The sequence below is a fragment of the Brassica rapa genome, chromosome A08, assembly GCF_000309985.2.
Source record: "Brassica rapa cultivar Chiifu-401-42 chromosome A08, CAAS_Brap_v3.01, whole genome shotgun sequence".
NCBI lineage: Eukaryota > Viridiplantae > Streptophyta > Magnoliopsida > Brassicales > Brassicaceae > Brassica > Brassica rapa.
The window spans coordinates 6379801-6385821 of record NC_024802.2 but is presented as its reverse complement, the minus strand read 5'-3'; the positions used below and the strand labels follow the sequence as shown (position 1 = coordinate 6385821).

Below are 6021 nucleotides of genomic sequence, written 5' to 3'. Positions count from 1 at the left end.
ATCTTGCAAACCGATCTAAAACTCTCCGAAAATCAAGAAACGATCGCCAAGTATATCAAGCTCGCTTCTGATATGATCATGGACCAGCTAGTTGATAAAGATGAAGAAGGAGAGACTGAAGATACACTAGCTGAAGAAGAAGCTGTCCTAGCCATTCCCACAGGTCCTATAACTCGTGCAATGACAAGGAGACTCAAGGAAGCTGTTGGAAACATACTGAAGATCTCTAAGGAGCAAGAAGACTGTCTTGGTAGAAGCTTGAGCCACCAAGACACACTCATCACCATTCATGTGATCTTACCATCAAGCTGATCATCATCTAGGCAAGTGGCTTGGTATACTCTTTTTCCCTTGATTAGTTTTGTCCCACTGGGTTTTCTAATCAAGGTTTTTAATGAGGTATCAAGTTCACTTACACATTCCTAGTTGATGTATCTTGGATGCAACTCGGCCTAAGGCATCTTGGACCGACTTCATCATCTATCTTATATTATGTTTTACTCTAAGTGTTATGTTATTACTTTGAAACCGTGTGGAGCCTTTTGCTTTATGTTTTCTTATGTTTTCGAGACCTTGTGCATGTACAAGGATCTCTCTATTTAAGTGTATCACAAATCCTCATTCTAATCTAAGTTATCTTTTGTTTAAAACCTTTTTGGTGTCTTCTCTCTTGCTTTGCGAGTTGTTGAAGTGTCTGGTGTGTAATATCCAGTCTGCTGGTGTGTAATATCCAGTGTTAAGGGCCTTAGTTTGGTGTGTCATATCCGATCTATAGCCTAGGAGTATCAAGGAGCCTTTCCGCAGCCTCTTGTGTCACCAATCGATCCACTTACCTTGATAAACTTGAGTCTTTGATTCGTTTATGCAAGGATCTATCCAAATCCATCCAGAGACGCATCATAGGAGTTCATTAGCTTCCTAAAGAGAGAAAAAACTAGCAACATGAACGTCGTCTTAAAACCAATTCGTTTCTAGCAATTTTCTCGGAACCGACATATTCCAAGTCGTCAACGTGGAAACAAGCAAATCACAGTCCAAGCGTCGTCTTTAAATCGTCCCGGATTATTGATCATTCCAAACCTCAGAAGAAGAAACATACATAACCCTTCAAAATATCGGTTCAACCGTTTTCTTTCGTAAAGAAAAAAAAATAGGGGACTAGGTACGTATACTATATTCGTATACTCCCAAACTTCAAAAACTTTTGCAAATCGTCAAGAAAACGATTTCGCCAAAGCAAATCGTCCCAAATAGGCAAACGTCAATCTAAAATTCATCTAAACGCTAGCAACATATCCAGACGATCATGAACATAATCTCAAAGACTATACATCATTTCTTGTCGCAATACTGCGTACAGAAACCCTGTACCAATATCAAACTGAAACTCGAAAATTAGCCAACGTATTGAAGCCTTTTCTGGCTTTAGAAAGCCAGTTTCGTTTAAAAATTTCTACGAGAAATCTTCAATCACCAAAGCATTTATTTCATTTTCCGTTGTACCAAGTGAGTCACGGAAAAGCATCGAAAACATTTGTGACGAAGAAAACTCGAGAATAGATGTAGCATCGTGCACATTAAAAGGAACACTTTCCTCCTGATGGTTAGCTAGATCCACCTCTGGTTGACCAATTCGTTCCAGAAACGAATGTGTCATGAGAATCCTCTCAAAAAACCTATGAAAAACGTTCTGTGACTAGATCGTAATGAAATAAACTTCGGTAACACTCTATGAGTAACTCCAAGCAACTTTCACCTAAGATCAAAATCACAGCATAATCGTTTTTTGTAAAACCCGCAGAAACAACCTTATGTATACATATCACCGAATTACATATCACAGCAGAATCGTTTCTACTTTGACATATGTATACATATCACCGACTTACAACCTTCGTAAAACCGGTCTCCATTACTTACGCGAAAAATCCTTCGTACAATCAGACTAAGTCTTACGAAGAAACTTTCTAAAGTTAACATAACAGGCTTTATGAATAAGTATGTTTTGTATAGCAAACGCAAACCTGTAAGATCTGATTTTCGAGGATCAATCTAAACTTTATCGCTTCGCATTACGATCTAATAGATCTCATTTTTTAGCTCTGCGGCTCGCTGGCTTCTGCCTTTCTTTTCCCTCGGTCACATCCGAGAAGGCAGTCATCCCGCCGCTGACTCCACACTGGTTATGTAGCAAACCTCTTGGGCTTCGTCTTCCTCAGACAAAAAAAATCGATTTTCAAAAGACTATAGGTCACATTATATGAAATATTCATCATATAACTTAAACCTAGAGCAGAGAATCGTTTTCTACGACTATCGGCCATATTAGCATGGATAACCCCAGCAAACTTGGCCTATCAATCTCGACAAGCGCTCTTTGGCCCTCGATCAATTAAACCAATATTTGCCATCCCCCTTAAGGACGATCGTAAACTAACATGAGCTTAAATGTTAAACTACCATGGTCTAATCCTTGACCTATAACATCCTTGGCTATCTGAGTGAACACATCCTTCACGCCAAGCCAAACTACTTGAGAAACCATCTCTCCATCACTTAACGGCTAAAAGACAATCTACGATTTTTCTAAAAACATCGTGTGACTATTAAGAGAATATTGCCCACAGTCGGAAATCATATGATAAATTCTTCGTAACGAAACTCAGTCCTAACAACCAAACGGCTAACAGAAAACCTAAACTTTTCAAAAATTGACTAAGTTCAATACGCTCCACAATTTCCTTAAGTCCGCAACGTTTTACCCATAATACGGAGCATGTAAGGAAAAATTCGTAACAAAGCTTCTAGAGCTATACAAAACATCCTCAAATGCACGAAATAGATCTCGGAAGGCCAACACTTCACAAAGCAATATGAAGGAAAACGCTTCTTCCCATGGACAAATTTACGCAACATCTCAGTCCTAATTACTCGATCGCAAATCAAATTATTAGCATCCCAACAGGAACAATAATTTTGGCTGCGAACATTCGTAGTCAAACCAGAATGTTTCTCAAACGCAGGGCTAAGACTAAACCTTTGCAACATCGTGAAACATCTTCAAGCCCACGAACATTTCAAGCACGAAATGGGGCACACGAAAGAATAACAAATCTTCAGCATCGCGAGACGTCACAGACGCCTGAAGATTCATTCTTCGACGAAATTTCCTTCCTAAATAAAAACACCTTCTTGGAAGACCAGACAGTCATACGCACTTACATCTTCTCAAAATATATCCTTCGCGAAGACTCAAAATGGTAATTTTTACGATTAAGTTTGTTGCTGATCACAACAAACTCTTAACGTCCTAAACAGACTTAGCTATCTCCTAGAGATGACTCTCGTACATCCGACTCAAGGATAATAGTGCTATAAAAGAAACCCAAAATTTTTGGTCAGCACTTCCAGGAGGCTTAAAAATTGTCCTTGGCGAGTGTTGGGGTCAAAAATGGTTACGACGGAATTACCACCCGAAAAACCTCGGAGATCGTATTTCCGAAAGAGATAGTAAAAGTAAAGATGTACTTTTCGTAAAAAATAACCAATACGAAGTTTTTACGAAGAAGTATCCTTTGAGATTCAAACCGAACAAACCAAGCTCGGTAACCGCGTATACACGCCGTTCGGTCGCTATGCAGCAACCAAACCCGAGCCAAGCTCTCGGTCGCTACGTAGCGACCGAGCTCGAGCCCAAGCTTGGTTGCTACGTAGCGACCGAGCGCTAGTCCTGCTCTGTCGCTACGTAGCGACCGAGCGCTCGTCCCGCTCGGTTGCTACGTAGCGACCGAGCGCTCGTCCCGCTCGGTTGCTACGTAGCGACCGAGCGCTCGTCCCGCTCGGTCGCTACGTAGCGACCAAGCTCAGCCAAGCTCGGTCGCTACGTAGCGACCGAGCGATCGTCCCGCTCGGTCGCTACAAAGCGACCGAGCTCGACCAAGCTCGGTCGCTACGTAGCGACCGAGCGATCGTCCCCCTCGGTTGCTACGTAGCGACCGAGCTCAAGCCAAAGCTCGGTCGCTACATAGCGACCGAGGGCTCGTCCCACTCGGTCGCTACGAAGCGACCGGGCTCGAGCCAAAGTTCGGTCGCTGTGTAGCGATTGAACCTTTCCGAACATCGATACGACACCAATCCTTGCATTCTCGTCAAACCTTCAAATGCTATCTCCCGAAGACCGTAGCAAGCTCAGTCCATGTTTCCCGCTATTCTAATTCATCGATCAAACTTCGCGGATTAGAAACCGCGGAAAATTCGTAGTAAACGTGTCGAGTCGGAAGATGGCCCAAAGGGACCTAAAACACGACTCGAGGCCCATCCTACGATTTCCTAACCAAAAGCCCGTAAACCACAGCATGGTTTACGCTTGGCCCACAAGGAAGGATAAATGTCAAGTTTCCGCGGATAATTGTGAAGATCGGAAAAAATGAAATATCTCCATTTTTATGCTATGACGGCTTAAGGGCAGAAGAGTGAAAGCGTAAACCGACCTTGGAGCTAGTATATAAGGAGTCCTAGGCGAGGAGCATAAGGGAGAACTTTTTCAGAGCAAACTTAGCACTTAGAGCAATTTAGGCAATTTTCCGTTTTTGTTATTTCGAGCTGCGACTCAATTAGGTTTAGCCGTCTTAGGGTTACTAGAACTAGGAATCTCGCCGACAGCTCTCGAGCCCAGGCTTATACCTTGTTGTAAACGCTCATACGCAAATTCGGAATAAGATCTTCTTTGCTCTCTTTTTCGATTTCTTATACTTTATCGTTGTTATTCTCGTGTTCTGATTGCTTGACGTGTGGTAATTAGCAGATATCCGGGTCCTCTGGGAAATTAGGGTTTTCCTAGTTTCCTTATTTAAACGGAAATCGACAGTGCGAATTTCGGTTCCCACAGTTTGGCGCTAGAAGGAGGGGGGGGGGGTACGGATCAATCTAACCCGCAAAAGCCACATCACTCTCAATCAGACATGTCAACTAACGACGCGGATAACGTGCAAACTCCTCTTAACGGAGGCAGCGGCACCGATCTTCACACTCCAGTAGCGGACGTATCCGCGGCCAACGCACAAGCCAACGCCGCGATGCTCGAGGAGTTTAAAAAGATGTTCGCCACCTATGAGAAAAGGTCGGAAGAACAGGATAAGCTCGTGAATACCTTGACCAAACAGGTTGAAACCTTAACGGCAAGGACCCAAGCAATCCGTCCCCGTGGAACCACCAAAATCCGCGGGAAGAGGCTCGACTTCGCCACCCCACTCGATAGAACAGGAGTTGCGTGGGAACGACCTTCCGGTCAAAACCCTAGCAAGAAATCTCCCATCGAAAAGGGGAACTCTGAAAGTCTTCCGCCCCCTGCAAAGGACTCGGAGGATAACGAAGCCGAACACATTGACCTGGATCCTAGCGATGTCTCCAACGACACCGACGAGGATGTCGACAGACATCCAAGAAGGACCAGGAGCCGATCTGCTCGGGAAGGCTCCCCGTTCGAAAAACCAATGACGGAAGAAGAAGAAATCGCCTATTGGAACGAACAGGAGGAGCTGGCTGAAAGGCAAACCGAGCTCACTCGCAGTAAACGCCGACAGGCTCGGAAATCTACTGACGAGACATCGGATATCCGCGATCTTCGCGACTACATCACCAAGACTGCGGCAGAAGTGAGAGCCGTAAAGTCTCAAATCCATCATGCTACTAGTGCTGCCCCCGAGATCGATCGACTGCTGTAAGGAGCTCGAAAGACCCCCTTTACCAGTCGCATTTCGGATATGAGGGTGTCCGATCCGGGAAAAATCAAAGTACCGAAGTACGATGGTACGGCCGACCCAAAAGCGCACCTTCAGGCTTTCCACATCGCGATGGGAAGAGCAAGACTGAAGGACGGCGAAAAGGATGCCGGCTATTGCCGCCTGTTCGTCGAAAATCTTGAAGGAGCAGCGCTCGAATGGTTCGCACGCCTTCATCGCAACACCATCAGGAGTTTCCGACAGCTCGCATCGGAATTTCTCAAACAGTACTCTGTATTCA

General features: G+C 44.4%; 1 long non-coding RNA gene across 1 annotated transcript; it reads left to right on the top strand.

Moving 5' to 3' along the window:
* Positions 1–1621: 1621 nt before the first annotated feature.
* On the top strand, positions 1622–2826 carry LOC117127406. The gene is made up of 2 exons (XR_004450424.1): positions 1622–2026; positions 2101–2826. It is a non-coding gene; the product is annotated as an uncharacterized LOC117127406 (long non-coding RNA).
* Positions 2827–6021: the final 3195 nt, after the last annotated feature.